At 42.8% G+C, this 26,627-nt stretch overlaps 1 protein-coding gene across 2 annotated transcripts in view; it reads left to right on the top strand.

The window, feature by feature from the left end:
* Nucleotides 1-26,627, top strand: part of kcnj16a (potassium inwardly rectifying channel subfamily J member 16a) — a 59,670-nt gene that overhangs the window by 20,508 nt on the left and 12,535 nt on the right. Inside the window, exon 2 of one of the 2 annotated variants that reach the window (XM_051918965.1) lies at nucleotides 17,102-17,202. The exons of the other annotated variant lie outside the window; for it this stretch is intronic. The gene's annotated coding sequence lies outside the window, so the exon portion shown is untranslated. The remainder of the gene's footprint in view (nucleotides 1-17,101; nucleotides 17,203-26,627) is intronic. 2 annotated transcript variants of the gene reach the window in all.

Raw genomic sequence — 26,627 nt, 5'->3', positions numbered from 1 at the left:
GTGTGTTAGCAATTGTGAAAAACTGTAAGAAGGTTGTGCAACAGTGTGAGAAGGAAACACCCTGATTTGTGGGAGTCGGGCGACTGGTTCTTTCATCATGACAACGCTCCATCTCACACTGCTCTCAGCATTAGCCAATTTTTGGCAAGAAATGGTACGACAACCCTAAACCACCCACCCTACTCACCGGATTTAGCTCCGTGTGATTTCTTTTTGACTTGAAAGGAAGGCGTTTTTCTGACATCGAAGAGGTAAAACAAGAAACGACCAGAGCATTAATGGGCATTACTTCAGACGAATTTAAAAAATGTTTCGAACAATGGAACAAACGGTTAGATAAGTGTATTTCTGCCAATGGAGAGTACTTTGAAGGAGACTAATTGTAGTTTGTATAGAAAATTCAATTAAACACATTTTAAAAATATTTCCGGTTATTTTTGGGTCTCCCCTCGTATATACACATTTATGTTTTCAGTAAATGTTTTCAAACACAGTACCATGGAGAAATCATTTTTCATTGTCCCCTTACTGAGACAAGTATACTTTTTACCTGTTATCTTCTCTGAAGGTCCGGATTATAGTAGCCACTGAGAACCTGCTTAGGTTTGGTTGCACACGTTGCCCTGCCTCCCTCATAGTCATGCCATGCACCAGAACATGATCTATGACAGTTGCTCGAATGTCATTTGAAATTACAGATCTTCTTCTTGGTCTTAGTCCTTGCCCACCACCTCTGACACGGACTCCTCTTCCTCTTCTATTGTGTTGCTCCATTGTTGGATCCACTCATGCCATTTGCATTTCGCTAGGCTTCTATACTGTTTACTAATTGGGTTCACTGATTGGACACACGTGTTTTCAATTTGGAGTGGTAGTGTGTAAATGATGAAAACAGGGTGTTAGTTGTGTTTAACTTCTATTGCCTGTGTGCACCATTCTGGGTTCAAGTGCACCACACTGATAAATGTGTTTTGTGTTTGAGAATGTATTTAGAGTTTTGTTAAATGGGAGATTCAGATTTGCAAATTGTGTCCTAACCAGATGAATAGTGTTTAAGATTTTGACAACTGCGGGATTGATTTGATGAAAGAGTTTTGGTAGTTGACAGTTTAGTTTTTACAATGGGATTTAGTGTTTTAGCAATTCAGAAAAACTGTAATAGCAATCACTCTGTTCTTCTACGACATTGAACCACAGTGGATTTGATTCAACGTTTTAGGCACTGATCAACGGAAAAAGATTCTTTAATGTCAAAGTGAAAACAGACTGCGTCAACAAAACCCCACATGAAATCCACTGGGATTCAACGTTGTAGTACAGCAAGATGTGAAAACTTCTCAAGCAGGTGAATCCTTTTTGTAGGGGATGCCTAAAGCAGACATGGTCAGCTAGCAGGAGGCATGCAAGGACTTTTGTGACCAGTAGGGGGTGCTGACAGTTGATTTTTGGAGACACCTGATTATTGTAGTCCTCCATATTGGGTTGGATGAGCAAAAGTTGGGGAAGCAAAATGTGATTTTTAAGACCAGGTGAACAAAGGACGTGATTTTGTTATTATTGACTTCTTTATTTCTTATCCCACACCACATATCAAGCGACCGTTCATACTGTCCTTTCAAAACATAATCAGATCTGCAACACAATAATAATAATAATACCGTACTTACTCGTGTACGACGCGCACCCTCATTTTTACAAAGGAAATCGCGAAAAAAATTTGCCCCATGTACAACGCGCGTTGTGATTGTATAGGAAGTGTTTAGGGCACGTTTTCCACAAAATGCACTTCTGTTTTTGTTGCATGACGAAAGAGCGAGCGAGTGAGAGAGAGAGAGAGAGAGCGAGCGAGCGAATGAACGAGCGAGAGAGAGAGAGAGATGTGCGAGAGAGAGAGAGAGAGCAAGCGAATGAGCGAGAGAGAGACACAGAGAGAGAGAGAGAGAGAGAGTCCGTGCGCGAGAGAGAGCGAGCAAACGAGCAAGAAAGAGAGAGAGAGAGCGAGCGAATGAATGAGTAGAGAGAGAGAGAGAGAGAGAGAGAGCGTGCGCGCGAGAGAGCCCAAGCAGAAAAAGTAAACGTGCACCTGACTTTCTAATGCTAATTTTCGGGAAAAAATGCGCGCATTGTACATGCGTACATACGGTAATTATTATTATTATTATTATTATTACATGGATATTGTTATTTGTCTTGTGGCACCCGGCTGGGGTTCATGCCCGGCCGGGATGCCCAGGAGGACTGGAGGAGGGCTTGGGCTTCCTCCACAACATGAGGGGGCGACCGCCCTGGTTGCTTTGGGGGCCACGGGTACAGAGCATGGAAGCTCAGCCTTGTAGGAGCCCATGGCCACTGCCAGGGGACGCCCCAATGCCTTGGGAGCCCTGGACCTCAGCATTTCTGCCACACCCGGAAGTGCTGGGGGGAAGAGGAGCAGGGACACCCAGAATCCTTCCGGTTGCACAGCCGGCACTTCCGCCACACAGGGGAGTGTCGACGGAAGAGTGTCGGAAAGCACCTGGAGCACATCCGGGGGGATATAAAAGGGGCCGCCTCCCTCCAGTCAAAGGCAAGAGTCGGGTGGAAGTAGGAGCTCAGAGGAGAGGAGTGGAGGCGGACCAGAGACTGAAGGCATTGTGTTGTGTGGCCAAGGACTTAAGGGGTGATTGGTGCTGCGGCACTGGGTTTGTGCACTTGAACTACTGTAAATAATGTATAATAAACGTTTGTGTGGTGAAACCATCTAGTCTACCTGTCTGTGTCCGGGCTGTTCCCCACAGTCTCTTTATAGACTTTCTTACTGATAGGAAACAGTATGTGCAGATAGCCACAAACATATCTGAGCCATTAACCCATAGCACTGGTTCACCTCAGGGCTGTGTCCTTTCTCCAGTACCCCTCACACTTTATACAAATGACTGTACCTCTGCCAATGCGTCTGCCAAACTTCTTAAATTTGCAGAAGACATCACACTAATAGGCCTCGTTTCAAACAATGATGAGTCCATATGCAGACAAGAGGAGGAGCATGTGGTATTGTGGTGCGCCCGTAATAATTTGGACTTTAACATTCAAAAAAACTTCAGGAAATGATCATAGATTTCAGGAAACAGTTACCTCCTCGCCTATCACCTGCTATAAAGGGCGCTATTGTCCTTGTCCTCGTGTTTCCAATTACAAAAGTAAGGCTCGGCTTTGAGCCGTGGATTACTGTCAGATTACTAGGGAGCTCCGTCCAGCGGGTCACTCTTGCCAAAGTTGACACCTCCTTCCTGTTCTTATGGTCAGGGAAGTGGAAGGCCTGGAGTTAGGTGCCCTCACTGAGTGGCTTCTTGGTGTTGTAGGGGAGAGTTAAGGAGAAGACGGTGTTAATGATAGCAACCCCCTCTCATCCCGATGGGTTATTATATACCGCGATGGAGCCTGTCGAACTCTTGAACTCGAGCCCCTCAAAGTCACATGCATGACACCTGCAAATATTTTACTGGAATAGTGGCCTGGAATAAATAATTCCTTTCTTTCTTTCTTTCTTTCTTTCTTTCTTTCTTTCTTTCTTTCTTTCTTTCTTTCTTTCTTTCTTTCTTTCTTTCTTTCTTTCTTTCTTTCTTTCTTTCTTTCTTTCTTTCTTTCTTTCTTCACACACTGCCCCTCCTTCACCCACAAGAGTTAAAGATTAAAAACACCGAAAGTTTTTGAAATCTTGTGTTTCCAAAGAAGTCCCAATCAGAGAATTCTAGGAAGTGAGCACATGCTGCTGACTTTGATAACCTTCCTCGTCGCTCCTCCGATGGGGTATCGCCCGGCTGTTATCAAAACATTTCATACGTGAGAGGCGATATGCCTTGAGGAGGGCAAAGACGATAGAAATCCATTAAGAAATGAGGGAGTGGGAGCGAATTTGTGTGCGCAAGGGACTGTAGCCCAACGACGCTCATTCTAAGCATTTTTGACCCACAGGTCTTTAGATAAGAACATTTGTCTTAGGCTGAGTGCAGATATGGAGTGAAGGTTGGTATCTGGTTTTAGTGGTACGCCTTAGTATTTGTGTACAGTTTCTTAAGAGCATCACACGTGGTCCGCACTCCTCCATCTCTTACAATTGTTCGCTAATAATAGCACTGCTCACGTTTAAGGTTCCTTATCTCTTCTTCCTCTACACTCACAGAGTGGGTTGTCGGCAGGAATCTCTTTGTCTCTTTTATTCATTGTTCTGAAGGAGCCAAAAGAAGAGCTGGATGTCTGTGTAATGGACACCACTCCTCACACAATCCCTCTCTCTCCCTCCTCTTCCGGAGCATGACAAAACGGTGGGCCTTTTCAAGAGAACAGTGAGCGTTTCATTTACTCAACATACCCACCCCCCTAAAACCCAGAGCTCGACGTGCTCATCATCACTTCTTTGCTCCAACTTCTTCAACCCGTCAAAGAGGAACTCTGGTGGCTGTGCTGCAAGCCAGTCGTCAGCAGCTCATATGGCCTCCTCGATGCTTGAACGTTTTTTTTCTCCTTCAGGAGTGGTGAACTGTTAGGATCCTCTGATGGAGGATTGCAGGAATCGTCAGGTAGAGGGGTCCTTTCATCGGATTGGCTGGTCCAGAGCTGACACAACTTGGAATGGCCAATTTGGGGGAGGCAGCTTGATGGCCGAGGTCTCCGGGACTCTCAACAAATCCAAATCCTATTACAGTGAACCCTCGTTTATCACGGTTAACAAGGGGGCTCCGCCCCCTGCTCGCTTCGCTCGCCTACCCCCGGCATTGGGTATCCCCAAATACATTAGTCGAGCTCGTTCATCTTGGAGCCGTGCCCGCTTTGCCCGCGGCATTTCAGACGCACGTTGTAGGCGCCTGTGTTCATTGATTTTATCCTAGGCAGGCTCGTGTTTGTATATCCGTCAGTCGAGCTCGTTCGTGTTGAACCTGTGCCTGCTTTGCTTCCGCAGTCTCAGATGCGCGTTGTAGGCACCTGCGTACATTGATCTTGTCCAGGTGGGCTCGTGTTTGTATCGTTGAGCTGTATTGTGTTTGAATTTGGTGTAAAGCGTTCAGCGGTCTGTACAATCCCAAGCAGCACATTATTCCTAACTTCACTCCGCAGTAGTGCCACTCACACTATGGCGGTGACGCCTGCGCCTTTACTCCGCAGTAGTGCCACTCACAAAATGGCGGTGACGCTTGCGCCTTCCGTACTATGTCGGGTTTCACTATGCTGTGTAGGCGCCTTTGCCTTTCGTACTTTCCCGCGCCTTCCGTACTATCTTTGTGGACCTGTGGGGCCTCCGTAGCCTCTTCCGTTTGAATCTGGGCTGCAGCGCAGAATCCTCTTTTTTGTGTGGCCGTGTCGGTAGTCGTTAGCTATGGGTGCATTGTTGCTTCATTTCTCATTCACGTCGGTTGAGCTCTTTCGTTTTTGAGCAGTGACTCCTTCGTGAGCGGTGGATACGACTTCGCTTGTGGTGTATGAGACGTGCGCTGTATGCGCCTGCGCAGTACGTCTCATGGTCCCATCGCTGTGTACCTGCGTCCATGGCATCTGGTTTACCATTCTCGGTTAGTAATATGGATCCGTTCCAGACTCTACCGCGATAAATGAATTTTCGCGAAGTAGGATTCTTTATTTATAAATCGAATATTTTCGCAGTTAGAGTATAGAAAACCTGTTTACGACCTTCTAAATACGTTTTTTTAACATTATTAGAGCCCTCTAGACATGAAATAACACCCTTTAGTCACCATTACACTCGTATTACCCAATATATTAGACAAAATAAGAGAAAATAAGACATATTAGACGTTACAAATATCATATTATTATTATTATTGTACTGTACATTTAATTACACACACACACACAACCACTAACCTATGGAAGCACGAGCTCAGTAGGAGAGTCTTCAGGTTGTAAGCTGGAGCGCTGATCGCACCCTCAGAGGACACAGACGCCCCTTTGAAAACCCCTGAAAAAGCTGACAGTCTACCTTCACATTGCTCCTTACCCTTCTTACTTGCGCTATGACGCGTGATAAACCTCTCACGCGGTGCTCCGCTTACTTAAAAGTATTGTGCAGCACCTCTCAGCTTTGGAATTGTTTGTTTTGTTTCTCTCTCGCGATAGAGTGAAGCCGCGAAAGTCGAAGCGTGATATAGCGAGGGATCACTGTATGTGATATCATCGACTGTTGAATTCTGCTCTGTACTTGTAATATTTCTATTACACTATTATATTGTATTGAGGATTACTTGTCTTCTGTTCTGTGTATTTTATTGTATTGACCCCCTTTTCTTGACACCCACTGCACGCCCAGCCTACCCGGAAAGGGGTCTCTCTCTTTGAACTGCCTTTCCAAAGGTTTCTTCCATTTTTCCTTTTCTTCTTAGAGAGTCAAGGCTGGGGGACCTGTTTGTTAAAGCCCATTGCAGCCCTCCTTGCGTGATATTTTGGGCTATACAACAAAAAATTGTTTTGTATCTCTTATATATATTTCTCTTCTGGTTCGTCCTGCTTGCACTTTAAAACCGGTCCCGCCCACACGCAGCTGACACAGCATTTCTCGATTCCTATTCGTCCTCTTCCATGTCATGCACTATAATGGCCTGCTAAGCGTAATATATCCAACAAGTACTCAAGGTGCTGCCACAACGGTAAAGTAGCTTTACCACCTTTGCGGGAGCCTCCTGTGTCTTTACAACAGCTTCTTACACAGCAAACATCAGAAGCTAAAAATTATCGTGAACACATTCGAGAATACAACTCTTCTTTAGCGTTTGCTTCCATGGGTGCACAGATAACTCAACCTCCTGCCCACGGACCATACTGTTTTAAAATACACGGGCAAATTTATCACCAAATCTCTCCACTATACGCTAACACTTCTACCTCTCCAGGATATGGACAGTTGCATGTTTTTGACACAGCGCAAGCTACTGAAGTAAGCTTACAAAATAAAGCAAACTCTGCATGCCGCGAAAATGTACTTCTCCAGCTAGGTTCCATGCTCCCTTCGCTAAATCATACAAACACATGTATGAAATCGCTCGGTCCAATCCAACAGCACCTGTACGAATGGTTTTCAAGGAAAGCCCTAGGCAGGATTTACGACAATACAATGCCCCGACATTGCAACGATTTTCTTCGGAGAAGATGGCGAAACGCCTGCTGAAAGGGACATTTGTGTCTATCCCATAGGCAACTCCTGTAAACAGATTTCCACACTCAATATGGTTTACCCACTTTTATTCCCTTATACCCTTACATTGGCTGGCACAAAGATTTACAACATGTCCCTAATAAAAGAACCGGCAAGCGAATAAGGCTTACTCAGTGCCAATTTTACGCGTACAGATTAGCAATGAGGAATACATTTAGTATTTTGCACTCCAGCGGCAAACTATTCCAACAGTACATCGTAAATGCGTATGTTAAAACAGAGGGCGCGCGTCTCAACTATCTCAGATTACATCAACAAGATCTGCGCATGGAACTATCAGACGCACTGCAAGCAAACGTTGAAAATAACAACGTACGTGTAGGCAAAATGATCATATTACCGTCCACATTTCCAAGAAGTCCAAGATACATGCAACAAAACTATCAGGATACCATGGCCATAGTACGTAAATCCGGAAAGCCTGATTTATTTATCACTTTCATATGTAATCCTGCTTGGTCGGAAATTCTACATGCACACTGCGTCTTTCAAGAAGTATTTATTTCTTCTTGATTTCTGAATTCCTTTCTCACCGTTTTCCGTTCCTATTCTTACACCACCGTATGTTACGGCGGGCGCCAGCTAGTTGTATTGTATTGTATTAGGCTGAGCGATGGCTATGAGGCTAAGGATCTGTACTGGGATCCGGAAGGTTGCCAGTTCAAATCTTGTTACCGCCAGATGGGATCCAACTCCATTGGCCCCTTGAACGAGACCCTGAAAGTTGTTCCAGGGTGCTGTATGATGGCTAACTCTTTGCTCTGACCCCCCACAAGCCTCATGTAAAAAGACAGTTTCCCTTTGGAGAATAATAAAGTGTATCAAACTCTTTTGAGGTTATGGAGCAGCTAATAGTCAGAAGGTGACCAGGTCGGATAAATGTCTCAGCAATCCAAAGTGTAAATGGGTGAATTTCTGCTCTTCTGCTGAGGAGAGAACCCCTTCGAAAGCTCGCCTCGACATTTGTAGACCAATTCCCGAATTCCACTTGTCCAAAAGTAATACATAGTACTATGCAGTGATAGTTGCACCCTTCTCCATGTAACCAACAAGAAGAATTCCACCTTTGTCCTTGAAAGACAAAAGTCCCCACTTCTGGGGACCCACTGTGTACTCCATTCTTTGGATTGTTCTTGGGTCTTCTACATTTGGATCCAAGTTTCAGCCACGGTACCAAGCTGATTCCAAAATCCCACAGGGTGTTGAGTCCAAAACAGGCTACGAAACAAACCACTTGATCACACTTCTGGTCAGCACTGAGGTATTTTGGGACCCATTTAGCTGAAAGCTTTCGCATGTCTAAGATCTCATGAATGATGGAGGTTTTCCGTTATCTTTTAAGTTGATACCTCGAACCTCCAAGATCATGAAATGGTTAGCATCTAGATTGTCGCTTCCATTGGTCTCCCAGGATGTTTGTCATCTTCTGAGAACAGAGCCTTGGCTGATCCGTACCATCTGTTCCATTAGGCTTGACGTGAATGACGAGGTCTGTGGTTTGTGTGACTCAAAGATTTCATGGCCTGAAGAGATGCTCTCATGTTGTGAACTTGCAACTGATTTGACTAAAGCCTCCTCTGAACTGGAAGAGAAATTGCTGGACTTGCCATTCATCTCTCATGCCCAAGACTAGCCTATGTGGCTATCTACTGAATGGCAAATCTTATGTGATTATTTCATTATTTGAGACCAAATGATGAGAACCTCAGCACATTGCTGCAGGTCAAAGGTTTCTCCACAAATAAAAAGATGTGAGAAGTACATGAATGGGTATATCAGTTAAAAAAGACCATGCCCACCGAGCACCACTGGATAGCGTCTACCGTGACACTTATTTTTATCGATTTGAAGTCTTCTTCACAACTGGTTCCTTATCACAGGTGGGTTCCACCAGCAGGATGACTTTTCAGGAGTCTGACTGGCTTTCTAGAAACTTGATACGCAGCTTCCTGGCTTATCAGCATTTTTATGGTCAAGTCTGTAGAATTTTCGAATAAAGACACCCAAAGCCCCCAGCTATGCACGCAAAGAATGACAATAAGAAGATTAGCCAAGAAAAAGATAAACCAAACTATGCATCAGAGGTGACATGTTGATGAAAGGACAAAAATGAGCAAAATCTGTAGAAAGTAAAAAACAAAAATGGTTTCAAGGCTTGTGCCTAAGTACAGAGAATTTAGACCCCTTCACCTTTTCCATATTTTGTTGCAGCCTCACGCTCAAATCATTTAAATTCTTTTTTTGCTCATCAAACAACCCTCAATACCCCCAAATGACAACAAGAAAACAGGATTTTCCGAATTTTTGCAAATTTATTAAAGGTATAAAACAGAAATATTACATTGACAAAAGTTTTCAAAAATACCTGCGTTATTGTTATCGTCCCACAGCCGAGCAGAGACGAGTGTGCTGTGTGCAAGGTGGTAACAGAAATATATTAATTAAAATGTCGCTTTCGTTTTAATCCAGCTGTTTGCTGTTGATATGTTGAAACAGTGTGACGGGGCAGCGCAGCGAGCAGAGTTCATACCGCAAATCATCGGTGACTCGGGTCGAGGATGTTAGGGGAAGGATGCGATTTACTTCACGGCACATGAAGAACTACACACGTTTATAAAACACAAAGAAATGATCCCATCCGGCTGTGGCTGCACTTCTGGTCAGTTCCATGAAGGTCCATATAAGGGCTTTGGATTTGGTAACAAATGCCGACGAGTGAAATGTGCAGTTTTTATTATTAAGTGATTTTATTTAATTTGAGTCCTCCGTCTGTTTGTTTGTCTGGGTCAAACCTTGCAAATGATTTTAAACCCACTTTTGGCAAAGCGAATATCTTCAAATTTTGCATACATTTGCTCAGTATCGATGATAATACAGTAATCGGTCAAAACCGAAGCAATTATGTAACAAATTTCGACGTAATCGATGGTTATGAAATTCCAATTAATGAACACACACAACAATGACGGAGAGAGAATAGAGTGAGATATAGGAGCTTACAAGTGAAAGACGCATCAAACTGCCTCTTCCCGTGAGCGGAGTTGAGAAATATGCGTGCAGACTTTACTTGTTTTGTCTTGCGAAGGATCAGCCTTGGTGATCACGGTGAGGAAGCTTGCCGTTCCGTCGTCGATTTTTTATTTCGCTGCAACCGAGCACTAATCCCATAAGAGCCTGAACAAAAAAATATAATTCTTTTCAGTATTCAAATAATTCTGCAAAAAAAGATTGTCTGTATATAAAGTCCAACTTCTGCTTTTCATGAGAGAACTACTTAACGGGATTAGATCGGGTTTTTTTCTAGAATTTTCTTGAACATTCCAGTTGATTTTGCGACTTCTCTCATCGCACTAAGTATTATAGTTCACTTGCGGTACTGATTTATTTGCACAAATCCGAGAGAGAGGCAGTGGGCCGAGGGGACCTCCCTACTCACACACTAATATTGGGGCATAAGCTTAACTCCGCTTAGCTAGTGAATGAGAGAACTACTGAATGGATTTAGATTGGGTTTTTTTCTGGAATTTTCTTGAACATTCCAGTTGATTTTGCGACTTCTCTCATCGCACTAAGTATTATAGTTCACTTGCGATACTGATTTATTCACACAAATCCGAGAGAGAGGCAGTGGGCCGCGGGGACCTCCCTACTCACACACTAATATTGGGGCATAAGCTTAACTCCGCTTAGCTAGTGAATGAGAGAACTACTGAATGGATTTAGATCAGGTTTTTTTCTGGAATTTGCTTGAACATTCCGGTAGATTTTGTGACTTCTCTCATCGCACTAATCCAAGACAGAGGCTGCGGGCCGAGGAGCAGGGGAAGTGTGACATCATGAGTGGGGAGTTGGTCTACCTCTGCGTTTTGGAGTACACCTCGCCTCCCCTTAGCTAGCAATACCTGTTTGTTTATCGATTTTTAAAGTTGGTCCTGTTTCACTGCTACGGGCAACGGCTAGTTATGTAATACTTTTAAAGAAGCTTCCCATTCATGAAAAATGATTAAAGAAAAATAATTTGCAAAATACTCAAAAACTAAAGAGTAAAAAATAAAATGCATAAAAAAATTTGTTTAAGTAAAATGATTTTATTTACTTTAGTTATAAATGCACTACATAGCAAAACAATACATTGTTTTTAACCACAATTTCCGTTGTTATATGTGACTAAGTAAAATCGTGGGTCACACATAAATTAATGTATTCAATCAATTAATAGAATAGGTTAAATTATTAAAAAGCCAACAATATTGCAATTCCCCCGCCATGTTAAACAAGTTAAAAAAATTGTTTGAATCGATTCATTTATTTTAGTTGGTCACATATAACCATGAAAATTGTTGTTAAAGAAAAATGTATTTTTTACTTTTTAGTGCATTTATAACTAAAGTAAATAAAATCATTTAAATTAAATTTTTTATATATTTTATTCATGCAAAAGAAGAATACCGAAGTAGCATACTTTTTGTAACGCATTCCCTTTTAAAATGAACTATATACAGTACCATATTTAGTTGCTTTTTTTCTAAGTAATGGATAATGAAACTACAGTAAGTTACTTTTAAAGGGGACGTTCCCCTCACTGCTTGGGACACACAGACTCCACGCTTGTTTTCAGATACATGGCAGTCATTGTCGATGATTAATCTTATTTTATCACATTTCTGTGAGTGTTTTGCCAGAGGAGTCCTCGAGAAGTGGACTGTCGCATGCGAATGGATGTGTTTAAGAAACTTGATTTCTCCCATAACTGGGTTACTCATCTTATCCCGGTTTTCATAACTGGGCTACTCAATTTATCCCAGTTTGAGTAACTTGGCTTATCCCGGTTTTTGTAATCTGGGTTACTCGGTTTATCCTGGTTTGAGTAACTTGGCTTATCCCGGTTTTTGTAATCTGGGTTACTCGTGTTATCGCAGTTTTCATAACTGGGCTACTCAATTTATCCCAGTTTGAGTAACTTGGCTTATCCCGGTTTTTGTAATCTGGGTTACTCGGTTTATCCTGGTTTGAGTAACTTGGCTTATCCCGGTTTTTGTAATCTGGGTTACTCGTGTTATCGCAGTTTTCATAACTGGGTTACTCAATTTATCCTGGTTTTCATAACTGAGTAACTTGGCTTATCCTGGTTTTTGTAACTCGGTTACTCAGTTTATCCCGGTTTGAGTAACTTGTCTTATCCCAATTTTCGTAATCTAGGTTACTCGATTTATCCTGGTTTGAGTAATTTGGCTTATCTCGGTTTTCATAATCTGGGTTACAAGGTTTATCCTGGTTTTCATAACTGAGTAATGTGGTTTATCCTGGTTTTCGTAATCTGGGTTACTCGTGTTATCACAGTTTTCATAACTGGGTTACTCAATTTATCCTGGTTTTCATAACTGAGTAACTTGGCTTATTCCAGTTTTTGTAACTCGGTTACTCGGTTTATCCCGGTTTGAGTAACTTGCCTTATCCCAATTTTTGTAATCTGGGTTACTCGATTCATCCTGGTTTGAGTAAATTGGCTTATCTCGGTTTTCATAATCTGGGTTACACGGTTTATCCTGGTTTTCATAACTGGGTTGCTCGACTTATCCTGGTTTGAGTAATTTGGCTTATCCTAATTTTCGTAACTGGGTTACTCAATTATCCTGGTTTTCGTAATCTGGGTTACTCGGTTTATCCCGGTTTGAGTAACTTGTTTTATCTCAATTTTCGTAATCTGGGTTACTCGATTCAATCTGGTTTGATTAACTTGGTTTATCTCGGTTTTCATAATCTGGGTTACACGGTTTATCCTGGTTTTCATAACTGAGTAACTTGGCTTATCCCGGTTTTCACAACTGGGTTATTCGGTTTATCCTGGTTTTCATAACTGTGTTGCTCGATTTATCCTGGTTCGAGTAATTTGCCTTATCCTGATTTTCATAACTGGGTTACTGAATTATCCCGGTTTGAGTAACTTGTCTTATCTAGGTTTTCATAACTGTGTTACTCGGCTTATCCCGGTTTTGTGTGTGTGCATGTAAACCCACTTGAGGATTGCCGTGTAGAGCTGAATCAGCAGCTGCTGTGGTAGACTGGACTCCATCCGCTGTCGCTGGAAGTACGTTCACCTCGTTGCCTTTTCTATGATGGAATCTATGTTGGCCTTCCCTGTCAAGATCCCTAAAACGTGGAGGATTCCACCACTGACACACCATTGTTAAATATGAGAGAGAGGAGGTCATCGTGAAGGTCTCCTTCAGAAGTCCATTTCCATCTGCACACTTTTGATGGTTCTGACCGCACCAAAGGGCCAGCTGCTCAGCCTTCCTTGCGTATGTAGACTCGCCATCACTTCTAATGAGTCCAGTGATGGTTGTGTTTTCCGCATATTTCAGGAGTTTGACAGAGTGGTCCTTAGAGGTGCAGTTGTTTGTATAGAACCGAGCCGGCATCCCTAGGGGGGCCCCAGTGCTGATTATAGGGGGGCTGGAGGAGAGTTTCTCCAGTTTCCTTGTTAATCCGCTGACAGGTTTAGGCACAGAGGGACACAAAGCTGGCTGAGTTTAGAGTGGAGGAGTTCAGAGATGATTGTGTGTCCACAAACTGAATCCTTGCACAGGTCCCTGACTTGTCAAGGTGTTGAAAGATGAAGTGCAGACCCCATATTGACTGCACCATCCACTGACCTGTTTGCTCGGGTACATAAACTAAAGGGGGTCCCAACAGGAGATCTGTGATGTCCTTCAGGTGAGCTAACACCAGCGTCTCAAAGCTCTTCATGACTACGGATGTCCTAGTAACAGGTCTGTAGTCATTCACTCCTATTATGGGAGATTCGTTTGGTGCTGGTATGACTGCATCTGGGTTGAAGCATATGGGAACTTCACACAGCACTTAAGATTTGTTGAAAATCCACGTAAAGTTCACCAGGCCTGGTCCCGTTTCCAGGACAGGATCCATCCTGCAACGGCCTTAGGACTTGGACTGAGCAGGTTAACAAATGGACAGATGACTAAGCTATTGAGTGTTATTCCTGCCCGACTCTCTTTTTCCATTTACTGAGCAGGTTCAGCGCCGGAGGCGAGTCAGTGGACTGAGAAGCCTAATGCCCTGCTTGTGACCACCATGTCACTGCTGTAGTACACAGCTGACCAGCAGGTCTCCATGTAGCCAGGGGGCTTTCGTGTAAATCATTGACAGAACAAGCAGCTTACAACTCCCAGCTAGGAGTGAATGCTTCATGAGCCACAGAGGCTGAAAGTCAGAGGAGGCCTGGCCTGGGGCTCCGCTAAATGAGTGGTGGGACATGGTCAGCTTCAGCACTTACTGTACGTTTAATGGGCTCGCGATGAGCGCTCAAACTCTTCATTTTGGGCTTGTAACATATTCGGCGTGCAGCGTTGTTTTGGGCCCCCCATTCACAATGTGTAATTGTGACAAGAGTTTAAGAAGTGGAACGAGAAACAGCTTGTTACCCCCATGAAGCACATGGCTCACCACTCAGCACCGATCAATGTCACCATCCACATGGGAATAACAAGCCATGCCAAGGAGAAATGACATTGTGCCCAAGGTGACCGGCTACGGGCAGCCTAAAAGAGCCAACGAGTCGATACGCTACAGAATACTACGCACGGCGAGGGCCCTGAGATGGCCATCACTAGCCACGGGAATCTGAAGAAAACACCTCGGCGTGAGATGGTCAGAAGGCCCGCTGCTCCAGCACTCATTTTGATCTTCTTACTTTTCTTTTCCTTTGACTTCATTATCATGTTTGCTCTATCACTCTCTTTTTTCATCCTCCAACCCTTTTCTTTTTAATCTTTCCATGAACTTTCCCATTTTACATTTTCTAATACCAGCCTTTCATTTCATGCTTTACTTTTTCTGTGGACCTTTAGTTCTTTTAATTTTATTTTTCTAGAGCATCATCTTACCTGCGATCTTTCATTTCTCTCTCTTTATTTTCTTTTCATTTTCCTTTTATCAGCCTTTCCTACACATTTGAATCTTTGTCATTTCTGTTTTCTCTCTTTCTCTACCCTTCCTCATACCAGGGTGACATTCTGTTACTTTGTGTCCATCTGAAAATGTCAGCAGAAGAACAACGGAGGCAACGTGATGGAATGTAAATGTATGGAGGAGTAAATACACGTTAAATAATCACAACATCCCAGTAAGAGAACAGGAAACACTGGGATAAGAAAAGACTGAGGGAACAGCAGGAGGGGTAGAGGGACAGACAGACAGACAGACAAACGGATAGATAGATAGATAGATAGATAGATAGATAGATAGATAGATAGATAGATAGATAGATAGATAGATAGATAGATAGATAGATAGATAATTTAGCGTAGTTGGCAGGATTACTAATGCTTTATTAACTAGACTAGCTGAGCTACCCATCTTAGATAAGGTTGAAATCTAAGTAATTGACATTGACCTCAGCGCTAACATTTGTGGGTATACCATCTATTGGAAAATATTTTGTAATCCATATAGCAATAAAATGCATTGCATTTGTCATTCCAACAGATGGCGCATCACAAACATTTGTAATAAAAAAGGCATCACTACAAATGTTTGTGATGTTCCATCTGTTGGAATAGCACATGCAATGTATGTATCTCTTTTATATGCCATTTGGTATGGGATTCATAAAAGCATTGTTAATGTTTGTGATGTGCCATCTGTTGGCATTCAAAATGGAATGCATTATATTACATTAGTTAGATAGATAGATAGATAGATAGATAGATAGATAGATAGATAGATAGATAGATAGATAGATAGATAGATAGATAGATAGATAGATAGATAGATAGATAGATAGATAGATAGATAGATAGGTTTGTAAGGGCCACCTGGGGGAGCTGAACAAGGACCAGGGTGGTCCTGCCTTGTCTGGGTCGAGTCGAGGGTCGAGTGTTTAAGGAGATCCCTCCACTTGGCCCAGGGAGTTGGATGCAGGAGAGGAGATGGACTATACTGAATGGGAGAAGTGCAGGGACACAGAAGGAGTATAGGGAGCGACTGACGGTGTTTTTGGGCTGTGTTGTCTCGTTTGGGGTCTGCTACGTGTCTGAGGAAGGGAAGCCTGCTTAAGGTACACTTTATTTCAAATGAAAGCACTGGATTTGAACCCAGGACTCTGTGTGTATGTGTGTATGTGTGTGTGTATGTGTGGTTGTAACTGGTGTTTGCACCCCCTACTGGCCACAACAGATAATTCATGAATAAGTACTTCTTATGCTGCAAAAAATGAAATCTAACAAAGTGAAAAGATTTTTATGTCAAGCCATTCAGTCTTGTTCACCTTATTGTAAGAGTTGTTGGTTTATTAAGATATTTGCATTTAAGATTATTTTAAGAAAATTTGTCAGGTAAATAATTTATTGAACAAAAAAATCTGCCAATCATGTAAGCTAAATTTACTTGCCACATTTCTTAAAATAAGTTTAAATAATCTTAAATTCAATCTTACGATAAGGAAACCAAGATTGAAGGCCTTGATATGAAAGGCGATTGATTTACTAAGATTGTGCTTTTGTTGTGATGTGCTTTGGTGTTTTTCTGTCTGTTCTACAATTCTTGCCCCCAAACCCACCCCACTACATATCTTGGATTTTTTTTCCCACCCGTATAGATGGCATCACATTTCTCTTACCTGCAGTGTCTGCACCTGTAAAGCACAGGTTTGGAAGTTTTTTTGTTACACCTGAGATGGTTTTACCTGTCCAGCCGGTCTGGGAAATAACAGCACATCTGGATCAGACTGGCTTCGTCTGGCTCGTTCAGCAACTTCAGCAGATTCAATCCCAGCTGGTCATTCAGACTAAACGAAAACAATGAGGTTTTAAACGATAAGCATAACACGGTGATAAGGATAGCCTGAAGCTACTGACAAAACTATTCATTAGACAGGCCTGCAGAAGCAAATCTGAGCCCTCACATCAAGAAAAGAAGAATTCAGTGCAAACCTGAAGTTGGCGACAGAACATTTCATCCAAAGGTTGCTGCAGGAGGTAAATTCACAAAATACGATTTCAACATTATATTACAATCCCCCAAACTCTGAGCATCTTCCAGGCTGCAACTCTGATTAATCATCTGCCAAAAGCTCCGTCGGCCTGCTGTTTTTTGGGGGCCACATGCACAGCCCTCACAAGACATCTGAGCTGCTGTGGCAAAGCCAAAGCCTTCTAGTTGAATGAAAATGTTTAGGATGTTTGCTTTTGCTCCATCTCTAGTGTCCTCAACTCAGAGCCTCAAGTGAAGTTTTTGTCTCAAGCAGTTTCCCCTGCAGTGTGGGCACTTAAAGGAGACAGAGAAGCACATTTTCTCCAGAAAAATAAGACGTGGTATCTTTTGGATGTTAAAGGGCATACAATGCACACAATGTGTTCTGGCATTGCTTATTCAATTTAAAAATACAACTTTTTCACTAAATCTGACTGATATTTTATTAACTAGACTACCTGAGCTACCCATGTAAGATGAGGTTGAAATCTAAATAATCAACATTGACCTCAGCGCTAACATTTGTGGGTATACCATCTATTGGAAAATATTTTGTAATCCATATAGCAATAAAATGCATTGCATTTGTCATTCCAACAGATGGTGCATCACAAACATTTGTAATAAAAAAGGCATCACTACAAATGTTGGTGATGTGCCATCTGTTGGAATTCAAAATGGAATGCATTATATTACATTATATTCACAGTCCAATATTCTGGCCACACTGATTAGATAGAGAGATAGATAGAGAGTGATCAATGATAGATAGATAGATTTTACTTTTAGCGTAGTAGGCAGGACAAGATAGATAGATAGATAGATAGATAGATAGATAGATAGATAGATAGATAGATAGATAGATAGATAGATAGATAGAGAGTGATCAGTGATAGATAGATAGATAGATAGATAGATAGATAGATAGATAGATAGATAGATAGATAGATAGATAGATAGATAGATGTGAAAGGCACTATATAACAGATAGACAGATAGATAGATAATATCACTAATTATTTTTCAATCTTCATCCACAATTCAGACTTTCACCACTTTATGAATTCTGTCCAAATGAACTTACTGTGGCCCCATTGTTGATCCTGCCGACTACGCCACTGCAGGAACAGACAAAGATTTTTAAAGGACTAGGGTACCAGCTGGTAACCCCGTTTAATTGGCGTTGAGAAAAAGGTTCTCGTGTTCTCGCCTTTCTTCTCTGGTTATTCATCCAGGTGGTTGCACACTTCTCCCACTTCCCATTTCTTGAGGCCACTGTGCTCCTGGGGATGCTCAGTGCTTTCAGAAATGGTTTGATCCCCTTGTCCTTATGTGTGCCTCACCACAGTTGAAGTCTTCAGAGAGTCCCTTTGGACTTCATGGCTTGGTTGTTGTCAGATCTTACATACACCGACCGGTTCACGTGTGTGTCTTCCTAAATGATGTCTAGTCAGTTCAGTTTACCACAGGTGGACTCCAGTCGAGTTCTAGAAACTTCTTAAGGTGGATGAAAGCAAACAGGAGGCACCTGACTTCACTTTGAAGTGCCACAGCAAAAGGTCTGAATACATCAGGAAAGGAGAGGTTTCATATTTCGATTTTGGATACATTTGTTCACCTTTCTGAAACATTTCTTCACTTTACTGAGCGTAGACTGTTGGGCATTTCAAATGAACAATTAAACACAATCAAGGATGCGAAAAGTGAAGGGCTCTGAGGTCTTTCCAAATCCATTCCATTTGTCTACTCCATTATACTAAATGATTTAGTGGTCCACAGGTCTCTGTAGTGAAAGAAGACGACTGGTAAGATGGCTCTAGTGGTATCACATGACAACTCTCGTGCCAATTAGAACGGTTCGGACACTTGATACACTGACCTGCTTGGTTGGCGCCAATTCAAAGGTCACGTTTGATTTATGACTTGAAGGCCATAAAGATGAAGGCAGTGGCCGCAAGCCAGAGGAGCCCAGACTGTAGGCCAAGGAGGGCAAGAATGGCACTAACTGGGTGGGCTGTGGTCTATGGGGGTAACACACGTTCACTCCTGTAAGAGAGATACTTCCTATGGCTGGAAGGTGTCTGAGTGCGTCATAGACTCCTTAGAGACAGAGAGAAGTTTCCTCCATCAGGAAACGCAATCATTTAGCAGTGATTACATTTAAGGTAATTCCAAAGTTATTGCAGCCATCCATCTTGCTTTATATAGTGTGTGGGCTTCTGAGTGTGCTTGCTCTGCAATGGATGGGCTTCTTCTTCATGCTTGTAGCGGCGCTACATCAAATGTCAATCGTGTTTGTTTAATGTTCAGAAGTGTTGTGCTCGTCTGAACTTTTTCACGTATAAAATATGTACAGCATACCTGAAGAAGAGTGCATCTGCAAGGACGTCACCAGTCACAGCACTTGACCCTTTAGGAGGCGGGAGAGGGTCCTCCTCAGACAATCGCTAGCAACAGTCATAGTGGGTGGTGAGGTCCTTCTTATACAATCACAACCAACAGTCATAGTGGGGAGGGGGGACTTCTCCATGGACAATCCGCAACCGGCATAATGTGGGTTGTCCTCCTTGGACAATCACTGCTGATAGTCATAGTGGGGTGGGGGGGGGGGGGGGGGTTCCTCCTTGCACAATCATCATCAGCAGTCATAGTGAAGGATGGGGGGGTTCTCCTTGGACAGTCACCACCGAAAGTCATAGTGGGTGGTGGGGTCCTTCTTAGACAATCGCAGCCGACAGTCATAGTGAAGTTTAAATATCCTTCTTACACAATCTCCACCTACAGTCATGGTGGGGGTTTAGGGACTCTCCATGGACAATCACCGCCACCAGCAGTCATAGTGGTGTGTAGGGGGGGTCCTCCTTGCACAATCGTCACCGGCACTCATAGTGAAGGATGAGGGTTTCTCCTTGGACAATCACCACCGACAGTCATAGTGGGTAGTGGGGTCCTTCTTAGACAATCACAACCAACAGTTGTAGTGGGGGGGGGGGGACTTCTCCATGGACAATCCCCAACTGACAGTCATAATGTTAGGGGTCCTCCTTGAACAATCAGTGCTGACAGTCATAGTGAAGGGTGGGGGGTTCTCCTTGGACAATCACCACTGAAAGTCATAGAGGGTTGTGGGGTCCTTCTTAGACAATCACTACCAACAGTCATAGTGGGGTGGGGGGGACTTCTCCATGGACAATCCCCAACTGACAGTCATAATGTTAGGGGTCCTCCTTGAACAATCAGTGCTGACAGTCATAGTGAAGGGTGGGGGGTTCTCCTTGGACAATCACCACTGAAAGTCATAGAGGGTTGTGGGGTCCTTCTTAGACAATCACTACCAACAGTCATAGTGGGGTGGGGGGGACTTCTCCATGGACAATCCCCAACTGACAGTCATAATGTGAGGGGTTCTCCTTGGACAATCACCACTGAAAGTCATAGTGGGTGGTGGGGTCCTTCTTAGACAATTGCAGCCGATAGTCATAGTGAAGTTTGAATATCCTTCTTACACAATCTCCACCTACAGTCATGGTGGGGGTTAGGGACTCTCCATGGACAATCACCGCCACCAGTAGTCATAGTGGTGTGTAGGGGGGGGTCCTCCTTGCACAATCGTCACCGGCACTCATAGTGAAGAGTGAGGGGGTCCTTCTTAGACAATCACTACCAACAGTCGTAGTGGGGTGGGAGGGACTTCTCCATGAACAATCCCCAACCGGCAGTCATAATGTGAGGGGTCCTCCTTGAACAATCACTGCTGACAGTCATAATGGGTGGGGGGTCCTTCTTGCACAATTGTCACCGGCAGTCATAGTGAAGGGTGTGTGGGGGGGTCCTCCTTAGACAATCTCCACCTATAGTCATAGTGGGAGGGGTAGGGGGGGTTCTCCATGGACAATCACCACTGACAGTCATAGTGAAGGGTGTGTGGGGGGGTCCTCCTTAGACAATCTCCACCGACAGTTATAGTGGGAGGGGTAGGGGGGGTTCTCCATGGACAATCACCACCGACAGTCATAGTGTTGGGTGAGGGTCATCCTCAGACAATCACTGCTGACAGTCCTAGTAAAGGGTGGGGGAGTCCTCCTTGGATAAATTGCCACCAACAGTCAAAGTAATTCCACTGCAAGACAAAACCCCATGTGACCCAAAAGGTGACAACCTGTGACCCGATCCACAGTTTAAGAACCCGTGGAGTTGATGGCAGTAACGTACGCACGCCTAAACCGAAGATTAAACCCAGCTTTCCATTTGTGATCCAACTCCGCGTCATCGGTGTGGTTGTGTGGTTTAGTAATGCAACGTAATTATAATCAGAAAGCAGCCATGAACACTACAAGCCTTCACCGAGTGAAGAGAACTACACACTGTCACAGGTGGCTGGGTGTGGTCAGCAATCAGCTGCCTATTTAAAGGTCCGCTTCCTGACAATCAAGGCTGGAGTCGGTTGAGGAGCTGGGCGAGGTTGGTGAGAGAAGGGGGCGAAGAGAGGCCCTGTGTGTGAGAAGAGTTTGGGAAGAAGAGAGATGGCGAATGAGGGCCGGGACTGTGGGGAGTAGTGTTGGTGCACTTATTGACTTTGTAAATAATAGTATGTATAATAAACGTGTGGTGATGGACTTGACATGTCTGCCTGCCTGTGTCCGGGTCGCCCTATTCCACAACACAAATGTACTGAACTGCGTCGTCACCTTCTTGTGTTTGGGATATGTGACCACGCGGAGACAGAGAAGAACACAGAAATGTGGAAAATATCAAATCTGAGTGCTCACCACCGTGTCGTTGTGCAGCCCACCCATCTTTTTGTTTTATCCTCTTTTTATTTTAAGGTCAGCCTCTGCTGTCCAGAGCTCCATTGTCAATCCACACCAGCACGAGGTACGTGACGTGGTCACAGCATCAGACTGACACACCGAATGTTCTGCACCACGAAAAATGTAAACCCGTGCGGCGTCATCAGGGTGGTGTTCTGATTTTTTTGCTTCTTTGTCATCTTTTCCAAACATTTGGGAGATCTGGACAAACAAATGTTTCTTTCAGGGTGCTGCCGCTTGCACTCTCTAATTCAGTGTTTGTGTGCCAACTCTGTTAACCTCTCATTGTCCTGCTGCACAAAGGTGGCACAGGTATATCCTAGGAAACCTCGATATTATTTTTCCAATGAGGCCTAATATGAAAAGTCAACACGGCCGGCTAATCTTTACACTCCTGCCAGGGTCGAACGACAAGAGTAATTGAATAGGAAGTAAACAGCAGTGGTACAAAGATTGAGAAGTACATCGTGCAGCGCTCCGGGGGGCTCAACAGCCCATTTTTTGGTTGTGATTCCAGTTTCGGCAGGACTTGTCCAACTGCTCGCCCATGCATGCAATGCGACGTTGTTGTTAATTTTAACCTCCTTGTGTTTCTGTTCTTAGACTGGCCAGCCTGAACGACACTTTTTCTTTTCTGTGTGGAGTGAACGGTGCCACGTCTTAAAAAAAACCCGGCAATGCATCTTCTCCGATTGTCACACTTGTAGGCATAACTGTTTTTTATTTTATTGATTTTATTAAAATCAAATAACATTCCAAACAAATAACTCAAGTTTTACAAAAATAGGTCAGAAACAAATCAACCCAAGGCATAACAGTTTTAGTCGCTCCCTCCAAACATAAAGCAGGCTTGGATTTGATGGCACCAACACTTTGGCCTTAATGTGAGACAAATCTGATGTGTTCAGGGCTGTGTGGACACTTAAATCCAATCTTTTCAAATCCGCTTTGAGTCTCCTTCATATGGGATCCTAGCTCGGATACGTGTCTGCGTCGTGGCCATGCGACATGAGTGACAACGCTCAGATCGGGATGTGTGTGTGTTTTTTTGTCTGTACGTGTAAGGGATGGCCTGCATCCTTACCCGGCCGGGACGCCCTCGGGATGGAAGCCTGCAAAGGACATGAGGACGGAGTGGTGGCTCTGAGGCTAGGGATCTGCACTGGCAATCGGAAGGTTGCCGGTTCGAATCCCGTAAAATGCCAAAAGGGACTGCTCTGTTGGGCCCTTCAGCAAGGCCTTTAACCTGCAATTGCTGAGCGCTTTGAGTAGTGTGAAAAGCGCTATATAAATGCAAAGAATTATTATTATTATTATTATTATCTCCTCCGAAGCACTAGATGGCAGCCCTACTGGGTGCCTACCGGGATCACCTCCCTTTACCACCAATAATCAATGGGGACGAATGGTGCCAATCCATTGCTCAACCGTGGGGCAAATGACCAGGCTGCCTTTCCAACAATGGCTGGCTAGCTTGCCTCTTCCACCCGATGTTGCTCTCACAGCTCACAGCTCCATTCTTTCTCTGTCTCCCCTTCTGGCTCCTTTTATCCCACCGGTTTAACTGGGTGCAGGTGTGACCTGCCATTCCAATTATGGCACTGATCCGCCCGCCTCGGTACCCCAATTACCCGCAGAGCAAAGCTTGCCTGCACACACCCGCCCCCTGTTTGAAGCCCTCCACACGATTATTTATTTAAAAATTTGCCCTGCGCCACGGACCACTCATCACACGAGGCACCCTGCCACCTTGTAAGTGGAAAACAAAAAGCAAATTCGGTAAGTGGATGATGGGCTAGATGTTTAGAAGGGGGTCCACAGAGAACACACCAAGAACTGTCAGTCAGTACGTCATTTTACAACCCGCTATATTCTAACACAGGGTCACGGGGGTCTGCTGGAGCCAATCCCAGCCAGCACAGGGCACAAGGCAGGAAACAAACCCCGGGCAGGGTGCCAGCCCACCGCAGACCAAGAACTGTGATAACACCAAACAGTGAAGGGGGACAAGAAGGTCATGTGATTGAAAAGCAAAGAAAGAAAGAAAGAAAGAAAGAAAGAAAGAAAGAAAGAAAGAAAGAAGAAAGAAAGAAAGAAAGAAAGAAAGAAATGAGAATAGCAAGGAGAGAGCAGAGGTTGGAAAGAAAGAAAGAAAGAAAGAAAGAAAGAAAGAAAGAAAGAAAGAAAGAAAGAAAGAAAGAAAGAAATGAGAATAGCAAGGAGAGAACAGAGGATGGAAAGAAAGAAAGAAAGAAAGAAAGAAAGAAAGAAAGAAAGAAAGAAAGAAAGAAAGAAAGAAAGAAAGAAAGAAATGAGAATAGCAAGGAGAGAACAGAGGTTGGAAAGAAAGAAAGAAAGAAAGAAAGAAAGAAAGAAAGAAAGAAAGAAAGAAAGAAAGAAAGAGGAATAGCAAGGAGAGAACAGAGGTTGGAAAGAAAGAAAGAAAGAAAGAGAAAGAAAGAAATAAATGAGAATAGCAAGGAGAGAAAGAAAGAAAGAAAGAAAGAAAGAAAGAAAGAAAGAAAGAAAGAAAGAAAGAAAGAAAGAAATGAGAATAGCAAGGAGAGAACAGAGGTTGGAAAGAAAGAAAGAAAGAAAGAAAGAAAGAAAGAAAGAAAGAAAGAAAGAAAGAAAGAAAGAAAGAAAGAAAGAAAGAAAGAGAAAGAAAGAAAGAAAGAAAGAAAGAAATGAGAATAGCAAGGAGAGAACAGAGGTTGGAAAGAAAGAAAGAAAGAAAGAAAGAAAGAGGAATAGCAAGGAGAGAACAGAGGTTGGAAAGAAAGAAAGAAAGAAAAAGAAAGAAAGAAATGAGAATAGCAAGGAAAGAAAGAAAGAAAGAAAGAAAGAAAGAAAGAAAGAAAGAAAGAAAGAAAGAAAGAAAGAAATGAGAATAGCAAGGAGAGAACAGAGGTTGAAAAGAAAGAAAGAAAGAAAGAAAGAAAGAAAGAAAGAAAGAAAGAAAGAAAGAAAGAAAGAAAGAAATGAGAATAGCAAGGAGAGAACAGAGGTTGGAAAGAAAGAAAGAAAGAAAGAAAGAAAGAAAGAAAGAAAGAAAGAAAGAAAGAAAGGAAAGAAAGAAAGAAAGAAAGAAATGAGAATAGCAAGGAGAGAACAGAGGTTGGAAAGAAAGAAAGAAAGAAAGAAAGAAAGAAAGAAAGAAAGAAAGAAAGAAAGAAAGAAAGAAAGAAAGAAAGAAAGAAAGAAAGAAAGAAAGAAAGAAATGAGAATAGCAAGGAGAGAACAGAGGTTGGAAAGAAAGAAAGAAAGAAAGAAAGAAAGAAAGAAAGAAATGAGAATAGCAAGGAGAGAACAGAGGTTGGAAAGAAAGAAAGAAAGAAAGAAAGAAAGAAAGAAAGAAAGAAAGAAAGAAAGAAAGAGGAATAGCAAGGAGAGAACAGAGGTTGGAAAGAAAGAAAGAAAGAGAAAGAAAGAAATAAATGAGAATAGCAAGGAGAGAAAGAAAGAAAGAAAGAAAGAAAGAAAGAAAGAAAGAAAGAAAGAAAGAAAGAAAGAAAGAAAGAAAGAAAGAAATGAGAATAGCAAGGAGAGAACAGAGGTTGGAAAGAAAGAAAGAAAGAAAAAGAAAGAAAGAAATGAGAATAGCAAGGAGAGAACAGAGGTTGGAAAGAAAGAAAGAAAGAAAGAAAGAAAGAAAGAAAGAAAGAAAGAAAGAAAGAAAGAAAGAAAGAAAGAAATGAGAATAGCAAGGAGAGAAAGAAAGAAAGAAAGAAAGAAAGAAAGAAAGAAAGAAAGAAAGAAAGAAAGAAAGAAAGAAAGAAAGAAAGAAATGAGAATAGCAAGGAGAGAACAGAGGTTGGAAAGAAAGAAAGAAAGAAAGAAAGAAAGAAAGAAAGAAAGAAAGAAAGAAAGAAAGAAAGAAATGAGAATAGCAAGGAGAGAAAGAAAGAAAGAAAGAAAGAAAGAAAGAAAGAAAGAAAGAAATGAGAATAGCAAGGAGAGAACAGAGGTTGGAAAGAAAGAAAGAAAGAAAGAAAGAAAGAAAGAAAGAAAGAAAGAAAGAAAGAAATGAGAATAGCAAGGAGAGAACAGATGTTGAAAAGGAAGAAAGGAAGAAAGAAGAACAGCAAGGAGAGAATGGAGGTTAGGAAGAAAGAAAGAAAGAAAGAAAGAAAGAAAGAAAGAAAGAAAGAAAGAAAGAAAGAAAGAAAGAAAGAAAGAAAGAACAGGTGAGCGTGCCCCGGCGGTACAGATGGGCTTGTACAATGGCGTCTCCTGCCTCACCTACAGGGCCTGCACTGCCCAGTGTCACACAAACTGCTGATCTGATCCTTAACATCCCGCACATTGCAGCTCGATACGATGGAAAAAAGTGCGTCGCTGTTGACAACCCAAGCTGCACACTAAGCTGGCCAATTAGCCGGTGGTTTGTGCCATGACAGTCCCTCGGACTAAATCACCAGAGAGACAAAACCTGGCAACACGCGGTTATCTGTGAAAGTACCTGCTGGCCCAGCCACGAATGACTTGTTTGGATTCAATTCAGCGACATTAAAAATTCAAACCAAGGAGAGGCAGAATGCTCTTTTATTGAATCTCCAATTATCAATTGCGGGAAATCACAACAGGAAGTGCTGCTTATTGTTATAATAACAATTATC

This window comes from Erpetoichthys calabaricus, chromosome 14 (assembly GCF_900747795.2).
Source record: "Erpetoichthys calabaricus chromosome 14, fErpCal1.3, whole genome shotgun sequence".
Classification (NCBI taxonomy): domain Eukaryota; kingdom Metazoa; phylum Chordata; class Cladistia; order Polypteriformes; family Polypteridae; genus Erpetoichthys; species Erpetoichthys calabaricus.
The sequence above is the reverse complement of the archived record's forward strand: the minus strand, read 5'-3'. Positions and strand labels throughout refer to the sequence as shown.